The following is a 26731-nucleotide window of genomic DNA, read 5'->3' on the forward strand; positions in this document are numbered from 1 at the left end:
AGGCCGACATCTAGTGGTAGGTGCACATGATATTTTGGAAGTTCGAAAAGGGACGTCTCATGGGCATGTTTGTAATATTATCCCTAGTGTGACGTCTACAGTACCCATGATCCCTCACGTGTTGAGGTCCCTCAGATTATTTCTTTCCACCATCGGGGTTAAACGTGTTTCGCAAAGTCCTATAGCTATGCTACTTTCGAGGGGATTGGGTCATAGATATGTCATACATTCCATATCTATGACAGGTAATCACCGCAGCTGTGCTGCGGTGATTACCTGTCATAGATATGGAATACGTCGTCGGACCATCCCATCGAAAGATCGTTACCAGGTAAGAAAGTAACTTGTTCTTCTGAGTTATTTACCTTTTATTCAATATTTTGACTGTTACCACTCGATAGACATCTCGACGGACGCCCAATATTGACTGCCGAACCAGACAATCATTCCGGCGACAGGCTTTGGCCTAGAAGTAGGGATAGTGGGGGGACTGATTACGTTTTATCGAAGAATGCATACCTTCATTACTTACATTTACTGCATTTGTCTTGCTGCTCTTAATATTCACAATCACCATGGCGCAAACTCCATTTAAAGTCTGTCCCAACTGCAACAGAACATACCCGTGGAAGGACACTCACCGAGTGTGTAACCACTGCCTTCTCCAAGATCACCAAGAGACCGGTTGTCGATCCTGTGAATTGCTTAGGCCTAAGACCCTAAAGCAGCGGTATTCAAACTGTGGGGCGTGAAAATATGTTTAAAAAAAGGCTTTTTTTTTAATATTGGAAGAAATGGGCCGGGGTGGCTCACATGGTCGGGCTGAAGCATGAAACTGTCTCAGGCAACAATGAAAAAGTGGCCCGCAGTTATAAATGGATATCCATTCCTTTAGTCACAGACTGGGCCTCATTACAACTATGGCGGTACGGTAACAAAGGTGCCGGTAAGCTACCGGCACCGTTGCTACCGTACCGCCACAGTAAGAGTTGTGCTCGCAGGTGCCTGACAGCCCGCCAGGTCTGACCTGGCAGGCCGTGCGGCACTCGCGAGCACAGCATCCGAGCTCCCCATTCCCATTTGAGCCCTATAGGGCTCAAATGGGAATGGGGATCTACCGTTACCGGCACCCACGAAAGGGCAATTATCAGGTCCGCCTAACTCGGCTTGACCCGGTAATTGCCCGTTCGCGGGTGCCGGACCCGGATGCAACTCGGACACAGCTACCGCCAGGGTTGTAATGAGGCTCACTGTTTCAATAGTACCCAAGGGGGTGCTTTGTGTTAAAATGTAAGTAAATTGTGATATATTCAGCAACAATGGTCAACATTAATAACTGCATAGTTAAGTAACTCATCAAACTGGTACACATTGGCCAAAATGGTGGCCCATTTTGACTGGCCCACACTAGCATTTTATATTTTTGGTACAGGCATTGCCCTATAGGCCAGTCCAAGCCTGGCGGCTCATCCATAATGGCGAGGGGGGCACCCACCCAGGGGCCCCTCACTCATTATGGAGGAGCTAAGGAGCCAGCCCAGTGAAAGAGTGAGCACTCCCTCAGCTGCTTTTTCCAGCTGATGGCGTGCTCCTGGGCTGGCTGAACTGTTTAGTTCCCCAGCCGCACATGCTCACTGAGCCATGCAAGTGCTGGGGTGTTTTGCTTCGCCAGCATTGCATAGCTCATTGGAAATGCTGGCTGAGGCACTGCATGTCTGTATGTCTGAGGGGGAGCTCCTGCGCCTCCTCGCGCATACAGACAGAGCAGCCTGGAGCAAGGCGTTTCAGCACCCACAGGCAGGCCAATGCAGAAGGTACGTTTATGTTCATTGTTTATATTTAAACATGTGTATGGATGCGTGTATGCTTATGTTATGAGTGAGTGTATGGTGATGGATGCTCATGTGAATGATGGCGTGATTGCTGTATGAATTTGCAGCGCCTTGCATACACACATAATCATGTTGATTGTGTTAGGCCCAATGGGACCCAGGGGACAGGGATGGTATCTTTTTACTGGACATCTATCATAGATGTCCAGTAAAAAATGTCATGCCTGCCCCCTGGGCCCCCAGCACCAATTGCAAACTGTTTGGCTATTTAGCCATTTTTTTTGTTAAAAGTATGCTCTACAATGCAACATTCTAACCCATTATTTAAAAAGAATTCACAGGGGGAAAACCACCCCGAGCCCCCCTTTATTGGTTTGGGCTCCCTCACTATGCTCGGTCGCTATGGCATTTTTGGGGGAAAGTGTTATGCCTCTCCACTTAAAAAAATCACCAGCCGCCACTGGCCCTCAGACTGTGTTGGGAATGGGATGGGGGGAACCCAGGGACTATGGTGGGAGCACAATGAGCGGGAACCATGGGATAGTGGTGGGAGCAGAGTGGGGATAGCCCAGGGTGTGTGATGGGGTGGGGAGAGACCAGGGACTGGATAGGAGTGGGATGAGGGAGCCCAGCGACTGTGATGGGTGCAGGTGACGGCGCGCAATATATACTGTCGATTTGGCATTTCTGGGGGGTCCCGACTTGCCAAAATTGTGCTCAGGGGGGTCCTGGCCAAAAAGGTTTGAAGACCACTACCCTAAAGGAACCTCGCACTAAGTGGTGGGTGGCACATGCTATGATAGGTGAGTCAGACCCTGCCGCCGGTGTCTTTGAGTTAGATCAGGAATGCCAGGGCAGCGACGACTCCGGTTCGGAGCCCAAAGCCATTACAAGGGATCCAACCAGCTCCTGTGCGTCAGTCCCTTGCTCCAAAAGGCAGTAGCAAGGTGCTGCTATGGGGAGAGCTTCTGGCGACAAAGACGCACGCCTGGCCAAACACACAACCCCAGGCCGCTCTTCGACTGAGCCATCGAAAGAAGGCTGCACAACGGCAGAAGGTGCTTTGCAGCCTACCAACCATGTGCCAAAAAGCATGCTAAGATTCTGCACCTGCGGTTAACACATGGGAACAAAGAACCATAGGCGGCAATAGGACATGCATAAAAGTCACTCGAGTGAGGATTCGGAGGCGTCGAAACATACATCAAAAAAAGAAAAAAGTCACGTTTCAACAGAAAAACACCATAAGAAAACACACACACACACGTCTCATATTCCTGCTACCCCATACAAGGTACAACCGTATGAAGAGGCTCATTCCCCTTGGTCCCTATCTCTTCAGAAGAAGAGGCCAAGAGAAGACGCTGAGGCAATTGTGTTCTCCTTGCCCAAGACACCTAGAACAGGGACTTGGACACAAGAACGCTTTGAGGAGACAATGGACCAAGTATCTTCTTTTATCGATTTTATGAATAAATTCAACAAAAAAAGAGACTTATAGATGTCCCATTAGAAACAGGCCAACCCTTGCCTAAATCTCCAACTTCCTTTACCCTCTCATACAGTCATAGACACCTCCTATGACTCTCTACAAGGGCAGACCAGGATGTATGGTATGTGGACCAGGATGATCCTAGTCAGGACCCTGACAATTTTTAACAAGGTGACTAGGACGACCCAATTGAGATCAGTTGTTGTGCTATGACTTACTTAAAAGGGCAGCCAACCATTTCCATATTCACACCGAAGAGACATCTGTAAGCACTGACTTCTTGGAAGACACCCAGAATGAAAAAAAAGCCATTAGCCAGGCATTCCTTTATTGCAATCCATAAAGAAAAGAATCGGCCCTGTCGCTTATTATGCCTTCTCATCTGACCCTCTATACATTAGAGCACATGTAAACCTGATTTCAGGGTAGTCGCCACCACCAGAAAGAGAGCTGGTGTTCCACTCTCTAGTTCAGAAGCACCCCCTAATGAGTGCAGGCGACTATATACTTTGGGCAAACATAAAATCTGGATTTGGAACATCTCGCTCTTCTTTCTACAATCCCCAAACTCAGTCATCATCTTATCAGTCGAACCAACAGTGGGGGTTTCGGAGAGGAAATGGGCGGGGAAAGGTTGCAGCCTCTAGAGGCTCAGCTGAACCCGCAAGCGAATGACGCTCTGATTCACGTTCCCTCACATGCATCCCCACTAGGCGGTCACATATTATCTTTCACCCAGGCATGGGAGGTGATAACGTCAGATCGCTGGGTGCTCACTACAGTGGGCAAAGGGTAGTCGAATTCCTCAAAACACCATGCCACCACCCACCACGTACAAGAAGAATGTCTTAGGAACATTTCCTAATTAAACAAGAGGAAATTCAAACCTTATTTGGAAAAGGAGCAATAGAGCTGGTACCACCTCAAGAGGAAAATAAAGATATCTATTCAGTGTACTTCCTTGTTCCAGAAAATGATCTACCAATGCGCCCAGTTCTGGACCTGCGCCCTGCAAAAACGTATTTCAAACCACACAAATTCAGGAGGACTACGCTGCAGGAGGTAATTCCTCTACTAAAATAAGGGGATCACATGGCAACATTGGACATGAAAGATGCATACCTTCATATTTCAATGTTGCCAGCCCACAAAAATTCAAAGTGGGCAACAAGCACTACCGGTTCAAGGTGCTACCATTCGGCATAGCCTGAGTCCCCAGAGTGTTTACAAAAGTCCTAGCACAGGTGGCGGCCCTCTTCGAAGGCAGTCCATTCTAGTGTACCCTGCACCTCAAATGTGTCAGCAAAAAACCCAGCTGTTGGAACCTACTGTTCCAATTAGGATTCTCCATCAACGAGAAAGTCAAGTCTAGTGCCCAGTCAAGTAAAACAGTTTCTGGGGGCACTCATTCAAACAAACAACAGTTTGGTCTTTCCCTCTAACAAGAAGGTACAAAACATGTTATTTCAAACCCTCAGTACATAGCCGGACATCGGGTAACTCTCTCAAAGGCAATGCGCCTCCTAGGAATGATGGCTTCCTGCATTTATTTAGTGCCACATACATGACTGTGCATGCGTCCAACGCAAGAGTGGTCGGTGAAACGATGGTTGCAAGCAAGCGATCTATGAGACAATCTAGTGGGGATTTCACAACCTCTGGTTCTATTGCTGCAATGGTGGTCCAAAGAGAACCTTTTAAAGGAAAAACACACTAGCTATCGAAGCCACTCTTACTGCAGACTCATCCCTAACAGGGCGGTGAGCTCACTTTCTGCATCACCCTGCACACAGGGTGTGGTCTAAACCAAGAAACATATCAACCTTCTAGACCCACTAGCAGTCTTCAAAGCACTTCAAGACATAGCTAGTACACAAGACAGTCCTTATTCTAGCAGACAGCCGTGTTCTACATAAACAAATGTAGGGGCCACATTCTCCAGAGCTGTCCAAACTAGCCCAGAAAATGTGGCTGTGGGCACTAAAACACATCGTTCTCCTGGCACAACATGTTCTAGGAGAACTCAATTCTCTGGCAGACGTACTAAGCAGATGTGCGGTGCTGCCCTCAGAAAACGAATAACCTCTAAACACAGACGTGCTACACGTCTTCTCAAACTGGGATTCCCACAAATAGACCTCTTTGCTACAGAAGAGCACACACAATGCCTAGACTATGCATCCAGATTTCCCCAAACAGGATCCAACAGGAATGCACTATTAATGAATTGGTCAGGGATATTTGCGTATGCTTTCCCCCCAAAATCTCTTCTCAACAAAATACTCCACAAGCTACACCGTGAACAAGTAATACTTATCCTGGTAGCTCCAATGTGGCACGACACACATGGTTTTCACACCTACAAATGATGTCTTTGTCCTCCCATGAAATTAGCATGCCCATCCAGCATGTTGTTACAGAATCAAGGGACAACACTTTACTTCACCCATACCCTCAGACATTGAACTAAGCAGCCTGGCTCCTGGAGTCATAGAATCTGGCCATTTAAACCTAGACCAAAGGTGCAAGAACATTCTAAAAGAGGAACGTAATCCAGACACAAGACATTGTTATTTCAACAAACGGAAACGTTTTGTGAAAGATGGAATTGGAATGGAGGAAAGAATACAACCCAGGGAAAAAAACACTGAACCAAAAAAAAATCTGTGCGTACAAGAAGGAAATTCAAAAGGCAAAGAAAAGACATTACGATGACAGAATCAACAATGCCACCAACACACAAAAAGAAATGTTTAGCATCATTGAAGAAATAAGAAACCCACCAGGCTGCGATAACACCCCAAACCCCTCAGAAAAACTATGCAACGACCTGGCAGATCACTTAAAAAAAAATTAATAACATCCGTCAAACCATTCAAAAGCGACCAACCCACCACAACATACAACCCAACGAACCCAACTCGGAACCACAACACAAACTCTGAAGCTTTCCTGAAATATCAGAAGAGGCATTCGCAATGCTGGTTAAACGAAGCAAGAAAGCGAGATCACCCATGGACCCATGTCCCCCAGACATCTACAAATCAATCCTCGCGCAAGGATCGCCAGCAGAACACTACAGAAACCTTCTAAATCTCTCACTTTCAACAGGGACTGTAGCGAAGATCTTCAAATCAGCATACATCAAGCCACTCTTAAAAAACACAAGTGGTGACGTAGATGACCTTTTCAACTACAGGCCAATCTCCAACATCCCCCCACCCAGCGAAACTTCTAGAAACCTACGTATATAAACTAACCCAAGAACACGTATAAAAATACCACCTGCTGGACCAATCTCAAATTGGTTTCAGACCAGCGAGAGGAACTGAAACATCACTACTATCCATCTGGGACGACCTCAAAACTAACGCAGACTCAAATACTACTTCAGCCCTTATTCTGCTCGACCTCTCCGCAGCCTTTGACACAGTTAGCCACGACACCCTGACCAAAACAATAGAAGACATAGGCATAACAGACACAGCACTACGCTGGACCAAATCATTCCTAGCAGACAGAACAGAAACCATATGGATAAAACCTTTTAAATCCACTCCACGAGTCATCGATTGCAGAGTACCACAAGGATCCTCACTATCCCCACTATATTTCAACATCTATCAGACTCCGGCCATCAGAATTTTCAAAAAATACAACATTACATGTTACAACTACGCAGATGACACTCAGATCATCTACAAAATCAAAGACACTGATGCCGACCATCCAACCCTAATCGACTGTCTAAAAGAAGTCTTCAACTGGATGGATGCCAGCAACCTGAAAATCAACCCAGGAAAGACAGAAATCATGATCGTATCCAAAGACCAAGAGAACGAAACCACCATCCCATGGCCTACGGAAATGGGAAATGGACCAACACCATCGAAGGTAGTAAAAAATCTGGGAGTGCTAATGGACAACAACCTAACCCTGGAACCACAAATAAATGCAACAGTGAAGAAATGCTTTTTCCTCCTCCACACGTCAAGAAGAATTCTACCTTTCCTCTCCTTAGCGCACAAAATATTCACTATCGTCGCCCTAATCATGTCTAAAATCGACTATGCAAACAGCCTCTACCTCGGAATACCAGAATACCTCCTGAAGAAACTGCAATGGATCCAAAATGCAGCAGCAAGACTACTCAAACTATCCAGGAAAGACCACATCACTCCAGCCTTAAAAACATTACACTGGCTCCCAGTAAAACATTGCATCACCTTCAAAACAATGTGCATAACGCACAGGGCAATCAGCGGACAAGGAGAAGAATTCCTACAAAAGAAAATAACAGTATACAAACCAACGAGACCCCTCCGATCAAGCAACGAAATCCGCCTGGAACTCAAACCATATCATAAGAAAAAACTTGGAGGCACCTCCTTCTACCGCTTAGCCGCAAAAACCTGGAACAACATCCCAAAAGAAATAAGAAACACTGAAGATCACCTAAAATTCAGGAAATCGCTAAAAACCTGGCTCTACAACACCACACACTAAACCAGGAAACCAAAACTGGAATAGGATGGCTAAACAAAAAAGACACGGACATCCCGGACCCGAGAGAGCAACGCCCACGACACCTGGACCGGGACACCGGATAGACTGGAACGCAGGTGGTACGCACAGAGACTGAGTCAACTACCCCAGACAATTCCACCATCACCTTCGCACGCCCCTTAATTAATTACTACCAAGTACCACATGGGTGTGGAATTATCGAGATATTGGCAATCACCCCACCATCTGAGAGGTTGTCATTGGAAGGTGCAATGGCCACAGGAGTATGAATGGAAGATAAGGGGAGTAATGAGAGAGCATGTTAGAGGCAGGGGCTAGAGGAGTAAGGAACATGTATGCCAGTCAGACTCAGATCAGGACAGAGCCGCAGCAGGGAAGACTACGCAAGCCGAGCGCTTCTATTCAGGATAGAGACGCAAACTAACAAACCCCTACTAACAATTTCCCTTTCTGCATACACCTCTCAAACTCCAAACCAAACGCAACCAAAACCTACAGCACAACAAACCGCACAAACTTCACTACACTGCAACAACAAAACAAAAACACACACAGCCTTGCACAACAGTACACGACGACTACCGGCCGCAAACACCACAGGCCCAGCCAACGGATCCACCGGGCTGAGGCCGCCAACAGCACACCACTGCTCTCGTGCACTTTTCCTGCTTCCTCCCACTAACTCAACCTCCCCTCCTCTTTCAGAGCCACCAGAGCACCAAAGGACCACTCCGGTGGTGATAGTACGCGGTACAAATGTCCTTTAACATTAACATTAACGTTATGGTGCAAAGCGTGTGCAATCGATCCAATTGACTGTTCACACTCACATATAGTACACTATCTATTATATCTGTTAAACTCTGGCTTAGTCATCCACTCATTAAAAGTACATCTAGCTGCTCTCTCAGCATACACCACATCACAGAATAAGGTTTTGTGGGGGAAAGTGCCCGTAGTTAAAGATTTCATGGAAGTGTCAAGAAATTATACCGTCCAGTTTCAAATGCTACTCCCCGCTGGGACTTAAATGTTGTGCTGACAAGACTCCTGGGGTCGCTGTTCGAGCCTATGCACAAAGCCAGTCTTAATTATCTCACATATAAGATCGCTTTTCCAGTGGTTATTACATCTATTGGAAGGGTTAGTGAGCTGCAAGCACTATCAGTACAAGACCCCTTTGTTGTTGTCCACAAGGGCATGGTTGTACTTCACACACACCCTCGGTTATCACCAAAATGTATGTCAAAATTCCATGCAAATCAGTCCATAGAACTTTCTGCGTTTTTCCAACACCCTAAAAACGCAGCATAAAAAAGCCTTTGTACCCTAGATGTAAGGACTTTAATGTATTACCTATAACAAACTAAAAGTATCAGAAAAAGAGACCGTTTTCTTTGTATCGCTAGCCACCGGAAGAGAAGGTGACCCCATCTCTAAATCAGCAATTTCTACATGGATTGTCGACTGCACCCAACTTTGCTACTCTCTTTCTAAGAGAATGTTGCCATTCAAACCTAGAGCACACTCCACTCAAGGCACAAGGGCAACTCTAACGGGCCGATTCATGGAACAAACGTGTGCCGAAAATCCATGCGCAAGCAGGCGCAAGGGAGCACAAGCGTGAGAATTCAAGGAAGACGCTGCGCGTGTTTCCCGCTGTCCGTGCGCCCAATCCAGCCATGGTGCACGCAGTCATACACGGCGTGCGCTACGCGCACAGCAAAAGCGCACATAGCGCGGCGCACACAACCAAAGTGGGCGGAACAGTGGGCGTAACACGCGGAATGGGGAACAACATGTGAAAAAGAAGGCGTAACTGGGGAAGTACTGCAGGGAACTACACGGAACGCACACACGCACGCGAGCAACCCGTATTCATGGATCCGAATACGGGAAACCCGCGCACGTCAAAAGACGCACACAGGCGTCAACGCGTCCGCCACACGAAGGCAGGCGGAAGCGTCCCCGCGCACAGTACAAAAGTGCACGCAAACAACAAACACGTATATACAGCTACGATGAATGCCCCATTTGTCGCAGCACTGATCGTGGGACACCGCAGGAGGAGGAGAATAGCCAGGGCACGCATTTTCGCACCACAGACAAGCCTTTTTGGGATGCCTAACGACCAGGTCTATGACAGGTATAGGTTTCCACCCTACATCATCCTAGACCTGGTCAGGGAATGGGAAGATGACCTTACATCCCCCACCCTTTGCTCCCAAGCATTGAGCCCCTTGGAGAAGGTGCTCAATGTCCTGCATTTCTTGGCCACTGGGTCATTTCAGCGGACTACTGCCATAGTGGGGGGGGGGGTCTCACAGGCCACGCAGTCACGCTGCCTACACCAGGTACTGGCAATCATGACAGCGCGCCCTCAGTCTGCAGGCACATATACATGCCCAGAACACCCGCAGAAAGGCAGGCCGTTGTCCTGGATTTTTTCAGGGTGGCACACTTCCCCAAAGTGCTCAGTGCCATAGATTGCACCCATGTGGCCCTACGTCCACCTAGGGCCACTGAGCACATCTACCGAAACTGCAAGCACTGGCATTCCATCAATGTACAGGTGGTATGCGATGCAAAGGGAATCATCACCTCTGTCTATGCAAACTACCCTGGCTCCACCCATGACAGTTTCATATACAGAATGTCCGCCCTGAGCCGGGCCCTGGAAGCTGGGCAGCATGGCGACACATGGCTCGTAGGTGAGTACAAATGCCCTTGCACATGCATGCAAGTCACACACAGACAAATACCCAAACCCTAATAATCTCAACTATTATCACCTCCCCAGGGGACAGTGCCTACCCTCTGAGCAACCACATGATGACGCCAATCCGGAACCCAACCCCACCACACCACCCCAGGTAAGATACAACGCCGCCCATATTGCAACCAGGGCCATAGTGGAGCGCACATTCGGAGTGCTCAAGTCACGTTTCCGCTCCCTTGACCGCTCTGGCGGGCAACTACTCTATGCACCACCAGTAGTGTGCAGGATCATTGTGGCATCATGTGTCCTGCACAATGTTGCAACACGGCAGGGCGTCCCGGTGGACATGGTGGTGCCCCCACATCCCCAACCACAGGCACAGGTGCTGCCCATGGGAGGGGACAGGGCATGTGGCGAGGAAGCCCGGACCCAGCTTGTGGCCACATTTTTCACCTAAACTCCCACCCCTGCGGAGTGCACACAGGCCTGGCACATACCAGGTGACAATCGATGATGTCAAAGAGACAGTCAACTGTCACAACCCTACCACCCTGAGATAGTTGCCATGGAAGTGCCACATCGTCTGCATCCCTAGCTACTTATACACAAGCTATCCTGTGTGACCAAAAGGCACACATATGACATATGACATATGACATGATATGGCCTATACACAAGTATTTCAAGGTGCGATGAGGCAGGGAGGGGGGAACAAGGGAAGACAGACAACGGTACTACTAGGCCAGGTGTCATTTAGATTGTGCAAGTGCAGGGGTAGGGGCAAGGGAAAAGTGTAAGGGGAAGGGGAGGGGGGAGTGCAGTACAGGGGAAGTAGACCAAAAAACAAATACATAGGTCAGCTGGTGGCAACTGCAAAGGTAAGTGCAGACAAGTGCTGGGAAGGGGGGGCTGTAGCGATAGAGAGACAGTACCGCAGTGCAGGGGTTGCCAGGGAGGCAGTGCAAGTGGAGAGTGGTTGGGCCAGGGACCGAGGTTGGTGAGAGTGGCCCAGTTGCAGATCCAGTGCAGTTCCAGTGAAGAATTCCACAAGGGAGAGGCAGAGAGAAAGCAGAAGCAAAGAGGAAGGTCTTGAGGTGCTTCCCGAACCGGAGATGGTTCCCCTCAAGTTCAAGTGAGGCAGGAAGGATGTTCCAGAGGGAGGGCCCTGCCGCGGAGAGAGACCTACCCCCGGCTAGTTGCTCTGAGAAGCGGATTACCCTGACATGCAAGGTGTGCATCAGACACACCTGCAAAACAGGCCATGGCCATCACTGTTATGTCACACAAACCCTCCCAAACCACAACATGACATGGCAAGCAATACCCACACACCAACACAGTAACAATAAGGTACACATTGCCATGTCCAAAATGTACAGTGGCATCAGACAATGATGCCTGACCTGGAATCAGATGAAATGACAGACCAACAACCTATCACCCAAAATAAGTCATTTCCAAATGCATTACAAGAGTTGTAGACGTAACATAACAATGAATGCCTGTCTACATGCACATTGTGCATTGCAAAATCAACACTGCAGCTTCTGTGTGCTGTGTCCTACTCCTGCAACACACTGCTCAGCGCACAGCACAGTGAACAGCCATTGTGTGTGATGCACACCCTGAGCATCACATCTAAGCGACAGACCACATCAAAAAGCAAATTAGGCATGTACAGGATCCATAATTGGTCACAGAACATGTGCTGCAGGGACACAGTGGCCACCCGAAGGCAAACAGTGTACACGTGGATATGCAGGGTGGGAGTACATGTAGTGCATCAGAGTGCAAGTGTGTGGGTCTGCAAGGACATGCACTCAACATATGCATGTGCACTCAAGTGACCATCAGTGTTCTCTACACATCACATGTGAACATTCACCATGTGTACACCCCAGCATGTCAAACCACAACTATCCCCTCGCGCCTGAAAGGTAAACACAACACATGAACAGGCATTGATCAGCAGAACACAACATGTACATAGGATACCACCATTACAATGTCAGAGTTCCCATCACACTGCAGGGCAAGGCAACTATCAACAACAACCCCCCCCTCCCTCACAAATGACCATGACCCACTGAACAACTGCACCTGGGTCATGGAGCCTTCAACCCTCAATTACACCTGGCCACAGGATCACATTTACCCTTCGTCACCATCTCCCACCTTGTGTGTAAAAAGGTGCCTGCATCCTCAGAATCCACACTCATTTCCAAAATCACAAAATCCAAGGCATAAAAACGAACCAGAACACCCTCCAGTAGATGACTTGACGTAGCAGTACCTCACAAAGGCCAAGTACTACCACAATGATGCAACAACCAAGGTAGCACAGTAAAACAATGTCACAACAGGATGTGAACCATGTGTGGTACATAACATAGGATGATGCACCATGAACGGATGTGTACTGTCACAGGTCCCGTGTACAGGCGCGGGAGTGTCACGAAACAACCACCCCCACCGTATCCTGGGTGCCTGCAAGGTCAATCTCACACAGGCCCCTGAGACCCTGGTGGGGAAGGAGGTTCAGAGATATGCAGTCGGGACAGGTGTTGGCACACTGGGTAACTGGAATGAGTGGCAGGAGAGGGGAGCAGGAATGACACATGAAAGTAGGGAATGCACGAAAATGTACTTCCTGCATTAACACACACACAATCCAAACAAACTTGGACATCATTGTCATGGCCTTCTGTAGTCCAGGCTTAGGAGTGGTACGAACCAACCACCCCCTCTAGGGTTTTGGCGCCTGCAAGTTCGGGGCTTACACAGGCATCCGCAACCGCAACGGGGAAAGAGGGTTAGGGAACGTTGCTTGGATAGGTACAGGAAGCAGGAACACCGGGTAGAGGGTACAGGGTTCAGAATTGCATAGGATTCCGGGTGATTAGGGGGAAAAAAACATACCAAATTGAATCACACATACATCCATGCATTAGTGCACCCCCCAGCAAGCCTATGCAGAGCAGTTTGAAAGAAAAACAACAAGACACTTAGCTCTGGTTTTGAGTGCTGGCCTCCTGCCTGCGCACTCTCAGGTCCGGTCACAGGAGCACTGCAATGCTGCAAAGAGAGCCACAGTCAACAACCTGTATGTGCCGGGGAACAGGCACCGACCTGAGGTGAGCGGTGAAATCCTTGTGGAAATCTTTAATGAGTGTTTTGGTAATGTCTTTTCATTCACTCATTAACGCTGATGTCTTTTTCCCCTTAGGGGCCGGGGTCCGAAAATGCCTGGATGCGGCGCGGACCCGAAATGAAAAGGGAATGACCCAACAGGTAAGTCTTGACATGGAGTTTTAGCTTCCCTTTTCCCTTCTTTCTCTCACCTTTGTTCTTGTCTTTTTCTCCCTAGGCGCGGGGGCGCGACTGCGAATCCGGATGGTCGGTGCTGAACATGGAGGCGACCTGTAAAGGTGAGTAGAATGCGGCGCTGCAGCGATCGATGCGATGTGCTTTTAAAAATAAATGTCTTCCTTTTCAGGATTGTCGGCGAAATGTCTCTGGGATGCAGATTTAGCAGGTGAGGACTTTTCCTTCTTCTGTTCTCTTGTTCCCTTCCTTTGCAGGTGATTCAGGATGCTGGCAGTTGTGGCAGAAGTCAAGATGCAGGAGCAGACACGGTGAGCGTCCAGCTGCTAGATGCAGAACAACGCGAAGCACGTGTGGCTGATCGGGTGTGGTTTAAATAGCCTTGGAAGAAGTTCCCAGAATGTGTCCTTCCTCCAATCAGGTATGTATCCTTCCCTGACCACGCCCGGGTGGTAAATGAGTCCCACAGGTAAAGTAGTTCCTTTCAGGCCTCAAGGAGGCCGGGGTTCTGCAGCATGGTCTCCATCAGGTAAGTGCACCCAAACACTTTCATAATGAGCCTGGCGCCTATGGCGCCAGGACTGACGTTTTCTATGAGCCTGGCGCCATAAGCGCCAGGACGCTGTCCAAAGGGCCCCTATAAGGGGTTGCTGGGACCTTCCCCGGGGACTTGATGTCCGCTTTCGGGGACGCAGGGCCTGAGCCGGCTCCCCGGGAGCGGGCATCGTGACAACAATAGACGAGCAATTTTAAACTATATTAACTATTAACTAATTACACTAACTATGGAAAACCTACATTACCTAATTAAACTAACTATCAAACAGAAAATTAACTAAACTAAAAGAAAAATCAAAAATGGCCACATACGACCCGGGGGGAAGGGGAGGCACCCAGGAGGGGGGAGGTACAGGGTGCTGCTCAACATCCACATGCGATGATGCGGAGCCAAAAAAAAAACCTCCATGGGCTCAACGCCTGCACAGCCCGACCTATGTGGGAGATAGATGGTCGTCCGAGTCTGGCTCATCCTGGAAAGGAGGACGTGGCACAGTAGCGTGGCCACACCTAGCCGCAGCTTGCCCCTCGTCGGCAGCAAGTCTGCCGGATGGGTGAGCCTGGTTCTGTGTGGCGATGTGACGTAGGTCTGCATGCAGAACCTCACGTGATACACGTGCTTCCTCTTGCAAGGTAGCACGTGTAACACGGAGTTCCTCCTGCAAGGCCTGGCTGGACAACCGCTGCACCTCCCGGCAAGCCTGTAGCTCAGCCGAGATGGTACGCTCAAGCTGTGCAAACCTCTCCTCTGCCTGCTTCCTCTGGGACATAATAAGGACACCCAGAGTGGATCTGAGGGAAGCATACTCCTCCCTCAGGGCATCCATGTGCGCCTCTGCGTGAGCGGCAATTGCTTGACGCAGAGACGACATTTCAGCCTGGCGTGCCCTGTCTGAGGCCGCCATGCCCAGCCTGAGCGAGCGGGCCGTGGACCGTGCTGCCTGCTGCTGAAGAAGCACCTGCCTAGCAGGGGGGAGCACAGATCGGGCCACACGCTCCATGCTCTGCCGTTCTGAATTGGCAGTCATGTCTTGCTCCCACTCAGTATACTGCGGTTGCGCGCGGCGACCGCGTTGCCGGGCTTGACCCCTGCGGGACCCAAGGACCGGGGGTCCTCGCTGTGTTGGCACCGCCCGCGGCTGCACGACTACATGCCCCCGTCCACGTGATGTCCCAGGCACATCAGTGACTGGTGTGGAGGGTGACCCTGCGTTCCGATCCACCACGGGTGGAGGAACCAAGACTGTCTGATCCCTCAGTGCAGGTGTCGCAGACAGAGGAGTGTCCACATCAGAATCACTCACCCCTGACACATGGACTTGATGCTCATCCAACTCAACATGGACGTCAGAGTCGTCATCAAGGCTGGACTCATAGGCAGCCAGAGACAAGATGGACTGTAGCACTTGGGGGTTTTCGTGGCCTACCATCCCACGACCCCCACTAGTGCCGGGTTGATGTAGTGGTAACAACCCTGTGTCTGGCATGACAACACCATCCTCCGCCTCCATTGCGTCATCACCTGAAAAATAGAGAGAAAAAAGGTCACTACACATGTCAGAAACACACAACACACACACACACCGACAGCAAACGCATCAGGCAGACATGTGACACACAACATATAACCTGGCATGCATGCTGGGTCAACTATGAATTGCTTCTGTGATCAGACCTGTTGAAAGGTGGCAGTTTCCATGGAAGTGGGTCTATGCAGTGCAGAAAATGTGTACGCCACTCACTACCTACACGTACAGGGACTCCATGGTGTGTGCCAGGAAATGTGAAGGCAGTGCAATGTCAAATTCAGACATCACGTGCATTGTGCATTCAATGTGTACCATATATAGAAGCCAAGCACCCCTCCACCCCAGTACCAAAACAGGGATGCCTAGCATGGTATCAAACGGCTGACCATACACCTGTGTATTGACAGGCAGTGTTGACTGGCATCAACAGCTTAATGTGATTCAAGTGACAACAATGCAAATGATGCTGGGACAGTAAGCAGGACACATGATGAAAACTCTGGATTCCGCCCATGTGTGAAGAAGACACAACAACAGTTGGACAGAGTCATTGGCCATTGAACAGGCTGAGGCCTGTGAGCCACACAGATTGTCAGACACTAAACATGTGTGCAACGCAGTACTGAGCCATAGTTGACATGGGAAGGCTGATGAGATGGCAGGGAATGTATGTCCCCAAGGACTTGTATTACAGTGATCATCCAGTCAAGGACACATAGGGGCATGCGTGCAATGCACATGGAGCATGAATGGGCACTCATGTCCCGGCGGGACATCTGACCTATGCACAGTACAAGTGAGATACCCTGCATCAAGTACTAAGGCTGTACCACATGGCATATGTTTGGCAGATTCTACGCTGGAAGTTAGCATCTACACAGGACGCATGAACAAGAAAGTACATATTGGCAAGATTGAAGAACACCAGTGCAAAGGTGGAACTGGGGTGCAGAGTGGCGGAGGAGGGGCAAGGGAGCATGCCTTCATGGAGTCCCTGCATGCAGGCAGAGGAGACATGCATGACGGAAGCATTGCATTACTTACACATCAGAACCATGTACACGTCACATGTAGCGGCAATCATGCACAACACATCCCACAAGTGAAACACACACGTCCTCAACAAACACGCATCAACACTCACTGGACTGGGCATCAAAGTCCAGCATCTCTCCCACTCCTTCAACCAATTCAGGTGGTATGAACTCCGCAACGAGTGCCTCATGCGGAGTGAGCTCTTCCTCCTCTGGTGCAGGCCCACCGCCAGTCACCAGAGTCAAGTTGTAATTAGAGGCACGCTTAGCCTTAGTGCTGCGTTTGATGTCATTCCAACGCTTTTTGCACTCTTGCGCCGTGTGCACCTCATGGCCGAATGAACTGACATGTTCCGCAACATGCTTCCAGTGGGTGTCACGTTGGGCAGCCATAGTCTGACTATTGGCACCCACTAGCATGTCACGGCTGTGGCCCCACACGTAGTCCACGAGGAAGTCCAGTTCCTGCTTACAGAAAGGCTTCTTCCTCGACGTGCAGGAGGTTGTGGCTGTGTGTGGGGTCCCAGCCTGTGCTGCAGGTGCAACCTTCCTCCTCTTGGACTGTGGCGCAGACCCTGGCTGGCTAATGCCAGTCTGACCAGTATGGCCAGTGGGTTCGGTGGATTGAGCCAAGGGAGTGTTAGGTGGAGGGATGACCAAAGGCCTGACTTGTGTCAGTGGCAGCTGGGTGCCCACTAATGGACCCTGCGCAGCAACATCAGCTGTGGCAGGGTCATTGACCGCAACGGTCCTGGTTGGCAGACTCACAACCGGGGTGCTGTTGGGTGCATCTGTCCCTGCACTTGCCAACACCCGGCTGTTCGGGGCAGCAGATGACATGACTGCCCCAGGGACACGTGTCTTGGTCTGAGCAGCCCGGCATGCCCCTATGGTTTCCCCCCTGGCCTGTTGGAGATCTACCAAGGGCTCTTCAAGTGCCAACGCAGCCTGCGCTGGCAGATCCCGAGCCTGGGTGGCGGTGTCCACAGCTGCACCTGCAGCTACCACTACCTTTGGGCCTGTGGCAGTCGATGGAACGGACTGCCGGGTCACACGGGCACCAGTGCCAGATGCAGAAGCTGCAACCCCCGGAACCACAGGGGGTGGTGGCATGACTGCACCGACACATGGCACAACATTGTGCTCAAGTGGCGCACCCCTGCCTCTTCCCCTCTGTGGCTGCCCTGGACACCCTGGAGTCCCTCTACTCCCTGGTCACCACGGCCACGTCCCCGACCACGCCCGCCACGAGGAGTACGCCCAGCTGAGGCGCCCCTCACCTTTGGTGTCCTCCCAACCATGGCACAGATGTAGTAGTGCTGGCACAGATGGAGTGGTGCCAATGGGAGGTGTACACCACAATTGACCGGGGCAATTGGGGTGAAGGGGGTGGGAAGCAAGATGTTAACAGCCCCCCTGCACCTGCAAGGCTGTATGTGACCCCGGTGATGTAGTGACGGGTCACGCAACGCTCAGGCACCCCAAAACTGCAGTAAAACCATGCAGGCAACCCTGCAGCCTACGTGCGTGGATTCAACCTCCCGCAGTACGCGGTGGCACCCAGTAACACGAATAACGTGTACGCGTGGGACACGCAGGCTACTATGACATCGAAAATGGGTGCGATACACAGGGGCACCCGCAGTGGGAAAAAGAGCGTGTGCGACTCACCGTCTGACTAGCGCGATGCAGAAAAACACGCGTAGCCAATACCCCCGCCAAAAGAAGAGATACGTCCTTGATAGCTGTGAAGTTGTGATGGTGCACAAAACAACAGGAAGCAGCAACACACGTCGGTCTCCACGAAAGGCACGTACAGCGAACTGCTGGGCCCGCTCACCTTTAACCCGTGCTGAGGGAAACGCACGCGCGCGTCACGTCACTTACGCGCATGGGCCCTTTCCTCGTATTACACGCGGACGTGCAGTTTTTCACGCGCGCTGAAATGCCCATGCACGCCTGTGCGCGTCACGTCACAGGGGCGCTGGCGCTTGAGGGGCCTTCTGTCCAATGAAATTGCGTATGCGTGCAGACGCGCTTACGCGCTAAGGGTCTTTCCTCGAATTACACGCTGACGTGCTGAATTTTCACGTGCCAAATCACTCCGTATCAAGCTGGCCACGCGTAAGCACACGGAAGACCACGCTCCTGCCCAGAAGGCCAAACTACTGCCCCCCAGAGCCCCGAGCACGCTCCCACCTGCCATCTGCTGCTGCCTGACTGCCTGCTGCCCACGTGCCCTGCCATTTGCTGCCTGCACATCAGCCAGGGGTGCTGTTGCTGTGACCACCCCTGCTGGAACCGAAGACTCCCGACTGGGATTCCATTGCTCCACAGCCCAGCCCCACGACCCAGTTGCCCACCCACTCCTGCCTCTGGGGTTGTCATGTCGGGCACTGCAACATCTGGCACCACTGACCACCCCCGGCCAGAGAGGCAGAGGGGCACCAGCTTCAGTGCCACCAAAGTTGGTGTCCTGTTGGAGCAAGTCCTGAGGCAGTATGATGCCCTCTTCGGAAGTTCCCGCGCCGACAAGGAAGGACGGACTCGGATCTGGACTGGCATCGTGACTGCCATCAACGCGGAGGGGGTGGCAGTCCGCGACTTCCAACATGTCAAGAAGCGCTGGGAGGACTTCAGGTCCAGGACCCTGAACAAGGCCCGGCGCTTCTTGAAGGCAGCGGATGCCAAGGGGCGCCGGGGCCACTTGTCGGAAGATCAGATGAGGGTCCTGGAACGCATATCCCCAGCGCTCCACGTCCAGGTCCTTGAGAGGCAGACCCGTCTGGAGTCGAGCGGTAAGTGTACATGCATCCTGATTGTGAGCTGTGCGTGTGGTGATGTTTCAGTAGTGTGCAGGTTGCACATCTGTTTGTATGGGGTCGAGTATGGGTGGGGGTGTACAGGGCCGTGGGGCTAACACATGCAAGGGCTGTAATGTGTGAGACATGGATGGTGCTTGTGTGTGTAGGCTTGCATGCCAAATGCAGTTGTGTGGGCACACATGTTTGGATGAATGTGTATGTAAGTAGACATGTCCGTGATGTCACGCATGTATGTTGTTTTCAGCTGCATGTATCAGCACTGTGTACATGTGCATTTGTGAGTATTTGACAAGGGTGCAACAGTGATGCAACATGGATGCATGTGACAGCGGGATGTGGAAGCCTGATTGGCAGATGTGACATGGATGCCCATCTGAACACTGCGACACTTGGCAGAGGTGTACACATGCATGCAAGTGTGGTGGTGTGTGTACATGTGTGGTGCACTTCCTGTGTTGCATGTGATGTCTGGCTCAGCTTTGCCTGCTCATGCTGTTGTATGGGTATGGATGGTGCTGGCAGTTGCGATATGGCTGTGGTATGGCTCATGTGTGCAAGTTGAAATGACGTGTGTTGGGGATTGTGATGGCATGTCTGGGGTTTGCCAATGCCACTCATGTACAACTGTCATGTGTGTATGTGTCCATTGTACAGTGCCCTGATGCCTGTGTTTTATTTCTCCCTGTCTGCAGCGTCAACTGATGAGGAGGGCGGAGAAGGTGCTGTGGAGCACAGCGGCGGGGATCCCACCGCCAGCCAGAGACGCAAGGCCCGGCTCCCCTCCCATGTTGTCATCTCGTCGGGGAGTGAGGAGTCAGGTGCCACGTCCCAGGCCGCAGCTGCCGGGGGGAGGTCCAAGAGGCGGAGGTTGGAGTTGGACTCCTCGGCAGCAGAAGGGGCAGCTGGGACCCCACAGGGCCCAACGGGGGAAGATGGCACGGAGTCATCCAGGTTGGTGGGGGGTTTGGTGGAGGAGGAGGCTGTGCAAGCAACAGAGACGGGGTCTGGAGGTGGGGATCCCACTGGTGCTAGTGGTGCAGTGCAGGACCAGGGACAGGAGGCAGCACAGGCCGCCGCGGAGATGCCTGTGTGCAGGGGATGAGCAAACGACAACTGGCCTTCCTCTGCCTGCGGACGTGGCTATCCGGGTCCGGGTTGAGCCTGTCCTGACTGGTGTGGCGTTGCGTCAACGGGCCATGCGAGGTGACCTGCAGTCTTTTCATGAGGAGACTGCACGTCATCTCGAATGGCTCGTTGACCACGTCAGCCTGCTGGGACAGGTCACCCAGGCCAGATTCCTCCGTTTGATGGGGCTTGCTACGACCCCCTCCTCAACTGAACCCCCTACGCGCCAGTCGTCCTCTGTGCCATCTTCCCACCCATCAGTCACCTGGGTGCTCTGTGGAGCTGCCTCTGACGGTGCGGCCAGGCTGGTGGAGGAGGCATCCCTGCCACAGTCGGGAGTCGGACGTCCAGCAGGGGTGGCCACATCAACGACTGCACCCCAGCTGGCGGAGGATGTGCAGGCAGCAGGAGGCAGTGCACGGGCAGAGGCACAGCAGCAGCAGCAACAATGTGGTGGGAGCCATGTAGGCTCGGGCCTTCAACATCGGAGGGGCAGGCATCGGCCGGAGGGCAGGAGGACACAGGACAGAGAGTGTCTTCCGTGTGGCAGCGGTTGCGCCACGTCATAGATGCGGAGCGGCAGCGGGCGGAAGAGGCACGGCTCACAATGGTCAGGGCGGAGAACTCCATGCGGAGGGCCCTGAGGCGGGCCGAGTGCCTCGAGGCAATCCGCAGGGGGTTGGAGGTGGACACGTCGACGGCCCTGCGGACCCTCGGGGCCATGGAGGAGGACAGCCTCCGGGACATTGAGCAGGAGTTCGATGATGCCCTGGCCCGGGACATCCAAAAGTGAGCCGTCAGACTAGCCCGCTGCCCTTGTACATAGTTATGTAGGTAGTGTTAGGTTTCCTTTGTTTTTTTATTTATTTTGTACCTTTTGGACATTGGCCACATTTTTCTATATAGTTTATTTTATTAGTTAGTGTTGTTAGATAGGTTTCATTTCTTTTGTTGGGATAATGGACCCTGGCTTGTTCGTCTGTACATAGTTCACTGTTGGATTTTATTTTTCTTTCACAATTTACCCATGGAGCAATGGCTTTCAATTATTATTTCCCATTGGATTTTCTTTTGTGGACAGTGACTTTGGACACCATTACTTTGGATTATGATTTTTGGTTTTGCTTTTTTTCACGGACATGCTTCTTTTCATTTTTGTACATTCCCATTTCTGTTTCTTTATTTTTGAATCTATTTATGTTTCCTTTAATACATATTTTTTTATCGAACTTCAATGTGTAGTATCATCTCATTGGTTTCATGCATATCATGATATGGGTTTTGAGATTCACTGACACCCATTGGGTGTATGTGAGGGACATGTGTTTGTTTCGAAACTTGCAATTGGTGTTCTGTCATGTAATTGCCAATTATGAGTGGGTGGATGCAATACTCGGGTGGGTGTTTTGCATTTGGAGGCTGACCATAGGGACCAGGGATCTAGATTGTGCTGACATGTTGGCTGGGGAACATGAGTTGGGGCCTGCTGGCAGGTGCCCCACAGTGCTGGGGGGTGGGGGTGGTGGGAGACATGGGTGGGGGCTGCTGGCAGGTGCCCCACAGTGCTGGGGGGTGGGGGTGGTGGGAGACATGGGTGGGGGCCTGCTGGTAGGTGCCCACAGTGCTGGGGGGCGGGGGTGATGGGGACATGAGTTGGACATGGGTGGGGGCCTGCTGGCAGGTGCCCCCACAGTGCTTGGGGGTGGAGGTGGTGGGAGACATGGGTGGGGGCCTGGTGGAGGGCGCCCCTGCACTGCTGGGGGGTGGGGGTGGTGGGAGACATGTGTGGGGGCCTGCTGGCAGGTGCCCCACAGTGCTGGGGGATGGGGGTGGTGGGAGACATGTGTGGGGGCCTGGTGGAGGGTGCCCCTGCACTGCTGGGGGGTGGGGGTGGTGGGAGACATGGGTGGGGGTCTGGTGGAGGGTGCCCCTGCACTGCTGGGGGTTGGGGGTGTTGGGGACATGGGTGGGGGCCTGCTGGCAGGTGCCCCACAGTGCTGGGGGGTGGGGTGGTGGGAGACATGGGTGGGCGCCTGCTGGCAGGTGCCCCACAGTGCTGCGGGGTGGGGGTGGTGGGGAACATGAGTTGGACATGGGTGGGGGCCTGCTGGCAGGTGCCCCACAGTGCTGGGGGGTGGAGTTGGTGGGAGACATGGGTGGGGGCCTGCTGGCAGGTGCCCCACAGTGCTGGGGGATGGGGGTGGTGGGAGACATGGGTGGGGGCCTGCTGGAGGGTGCCCCACCGTGCTGGGGGGTGGGGGTGGTGGGAGACATGGGTGGGGGCCTGGTGGAGGGTGACCCTGCACTGCTGGGGGGTGGGGGTGGTGGGAGACATGGGTGGGGGCCTGGTGGAGGGTGCCCCTGCACTGCTGGGGGGTGGGGGTGGTGGGACACATGGGTGGGGGCCTGGTGGAGGGTGCCCCTGGTGGCTGGAGGTGCAGGGGGGACATGCGTTGGTGGGCAGTAGTGCAAGTTGACATGTGGGTTGGCTGGGGGGCATGGCCATGGTGGATGGGGTGCCTGCAGGACATGTGCAGGGTAGGCCCCTGTGGTGTGAGCCACCTGCAGGGGCCGTGGAGGGTGTAGAGGGGACACCTGGGAGAACCCACACGTGCAATTCACGTGTGGTGCTCCCCACGCACCCCTGTAATACACGTACCCTGATGGAATCGCGTGTGGAACTTCAAGCGCACCCCTGTGATACACGTACCCTGCTGAAATCGCGTGTGGAACTTCCCGCGCACCCCTGGAATACAGGTACCCTGCTGACTTTGCGTGTGTGACTTCCCACGCACCCCTGGGATACACATACCCTGCTGATATCGCGTATGAAACTTCCCGCGCACCCCGAAATACACGTAGCCAGGACATTCGCGTGTGGAACTTCCCACGCATCCCTGATATGCACATACCCTGCTGATATCGCATGTGAAACTTCCCGCGCACCCGGAAATACACGTAGCCAGGACATTCGCGTGTGGACTTCCCGCGCACCCCTGATATACACGTACCCTGCTGAATTCACGTGTGAAAATTCCTGCGCACCCCTGATGTACACGCACCCTGATGGAATCGCATGTGGAACTTCAAGCGCACCCCTGTAATACACGTACCCTGCTGAAATCACGTGTGGAACTTCCCGCGCACCCCTGGAATACACGTACCCTGCTGATATCGCGTGTGAAACTTCCAGCGCACCCCGAAATACACGTGGCCTGGACATTCGCATGTGGAACTTCCCGCGCACCCCTGGAATACACATACCCTGCTGATATCGCATGTGAAACTTCCCGCGCACTCCGAAATACACGTAGCCAGCACATTCGCGTGTGGAACTTCCCGCGCACCCCTGAAATGCACGTACCCAGCTGAAATGACGTGAGGTACTTCCCGCGCACCCCAGTGATACACGTAGCCCGCTTGCCGTGCTGGTACAGGGTTAGCGCAGCCCTTTGCGCTGGATTGGGGATTTTGATGGCTTTTCCCTGCACGAGAGGCGTTCTTGGGGGCGTAATTGCCGCTGCTGCAGGGTCGCTGCGCCTATGTGCGCCACGGCTGGTTTTGGTAGCTGGAATCCAAGAATACGCTGTGCGCGGAAATGGGTTTTGGCGCACGCAGCTGGCGCAGGGATTCGTACGCGCACACTGTGCGCCAGTCGCGTACGCCACTTGTGCGCTGAATTCTATGAATTACCCCCTAAGTTTCATAGCAAATGTGCCCTTGGAGGCCATTTGCAAAGCTGCTACTTGGAGTTCAATTCACACTTTCACTCAACATTACTGTTTAGACACACATTCTAAAGGTGATACACAAGTGTGCCAAGCAGTGTTAAAATGTCTGTTTGCATCGCTACCTTCAAATAACTGGCCTCCGTCTCGAATTACTGCTCACTGATCTATGCAAAGGATGTGATTCTAAGCAGATACACAAGCCTCAGAAAGCATACATTACTTACCGTAATAATTTCTGATGCTTGTATCTGCTAGATTCACATGCACCCGCCATTCCTCCCCTCTTCTAGTTGAAGGTTCTTGGGTAAATCAGAGATGTTCTACTCCCCTTATCATAACTCACCTATTCTCCACGCTTACACTTTACACTCCCTCATGTCAGAAACAAATAATTGGAGGCACCTCAACGCATGAGGGCTCATGGATACAGTGGACGTCACACTAGGGATAATACTACAAACACCACCAGTCGACGTCCCTTTTCGAACTTCGAAGACATCATGTGCAATACTCTGCGTCTACCACTAGATGTCGGCTTATGCAAAGCATATGAATCTAAGCCGATACAAGCATCAGAAATGCAATTATGGTGAGTCATGCATGTAAATATGTGTGCCCAATACCCCGTTCCTAGATATGCATGTGCACATATACTTGTATATATAGTGGGAGAAATGCTTTATGGCAACGTAAGTGGTATTAGTACTATGGGCGCTCAATGGGTTAGCAAGGTGTTGGTCCAGGTATGAGAGTCATTAAGCATGAATGCTCAATTACTTTTCAATTAAATAAAACAGTAAATTAATAAGTTGATTTGCATAGCACACTCTACAAGTCCACAATGCTTTAGACAGAGCATATGCAATGGAGGCTACTAATGAGAGAAAGATACAGTATAGAATGTATGGATAAAAGGGAGAAATAAAATGAGAACATCAAAGTATGAAAAATGAAACTGAGGCAGGTTATCATTAGAAATACATTATGATTAAATGACAAAGGACAGTTGAAATGTGTTAATGTTAAGACACTGGTTGGATCCAAAAAAGTCATTGTTTTTAAATAGCACAAAATATCAAGTGGTTTAAAAAGATGATGCTTTTCATATTTATTTGGTTGCAAGGACTGGGTTGGAATACTGCTGGCATATGTACCATTGGGGGAGAGGCATCTAATTTCATCCCAGAATTGTGTAACAAGGGAAAGAAACCAAAACAAATTTAAATCCTAGATAGTTTTACATGTAATAGCCTGTTTTATGTTTAAGCCCATCTACAGCAAACTACATGTTTGCATCGTTTTGCATTCACGTAATATAATGCACCATATATTAAGCTAGTAATTAATAAAACATAAATGTGTGTAAGAAGCAGGAAGGTGATAACACGATTGTAATGGAAGCATGAGAAAGAGGAGAAAATAGATTGACAGTTAAGGAAGCCTCAGGGCTTAACAGCGGCTACAAACACAGCACAGGTTTCACTGCATTCCATTTAGAAAGAGTGGAACATTAGACAGTGATAGTGAAGCTGAGCCAAGTGCTTGCCAGCCCTAAGCATGGCACAGCGCTGCGTCAAAAAACCTCATATATCAAATGTTAAGCTATTTAGCTTTTATACTGAATGAGCAACCAACGTAGTGGTCTTAAAGGGCCAATTTCTTGTCCGTGGTTGTGCGATTTATGACCCCGTCCAGGGTGGTAAACCAGACTGCAGTCTGTGGGAGGAGAGGAAAAAGGTAAAGTGAAGGAAGGAGAGAGTAGCTAGGGGGAGAATCATCAGTGAACTCAATGGAACAAACCTGGGTAACAAACATTAGGGTAAAATAACAGGTGAGTTGGGATGTATGTAAGAGATATAAAGCTGTTTGTTTGGAAAACAAGAAAGACCACATCTTTAAGAGTAACCACCTCTTTAGGTGGTTCACAATATCTTAAGTGTGTCGAGGAGATTTATTAAAACTGGTCATGAATGCATGATGGACTCGAGATGTGCTCAAGAGTTCCAGGTAGTTGTGGTGGCTATTTATACCAAAT

At 51.1% G+C, this 26731-nt stretch overlaps 1 protein-coding gene across 2 annotated transcripts in view; it reads left to right on the forward strand.

Annotated features, from left to right (window-relative positions):
• ASTE1 (asteroid homolog 1) overlaps positions 1–26731 on the forward strand; it is a 278567-nt gene that overhangs the window by 188555 nt on the left and 63281 nt on the right. The gene's annotated exons all lie outside the window — the stretch shown is intronic.

Source organism: Ambystoma mexicanum, chromosome 2q (genome assembly GCF_040938575.1).
Source record: "Ambystoma mexicanum isolate Mex_15411 chromosome 2q, UKY_AmexF1_1, whole genome shotgun sequence".
Classification (NCBI taxonomy): domain Eukaryota; kingdom Metazoa; phylum Chordata; class Amphibia; order Caudata; family Ambystomatidae; genus Ambystoma; species Ambystoma mexicanum.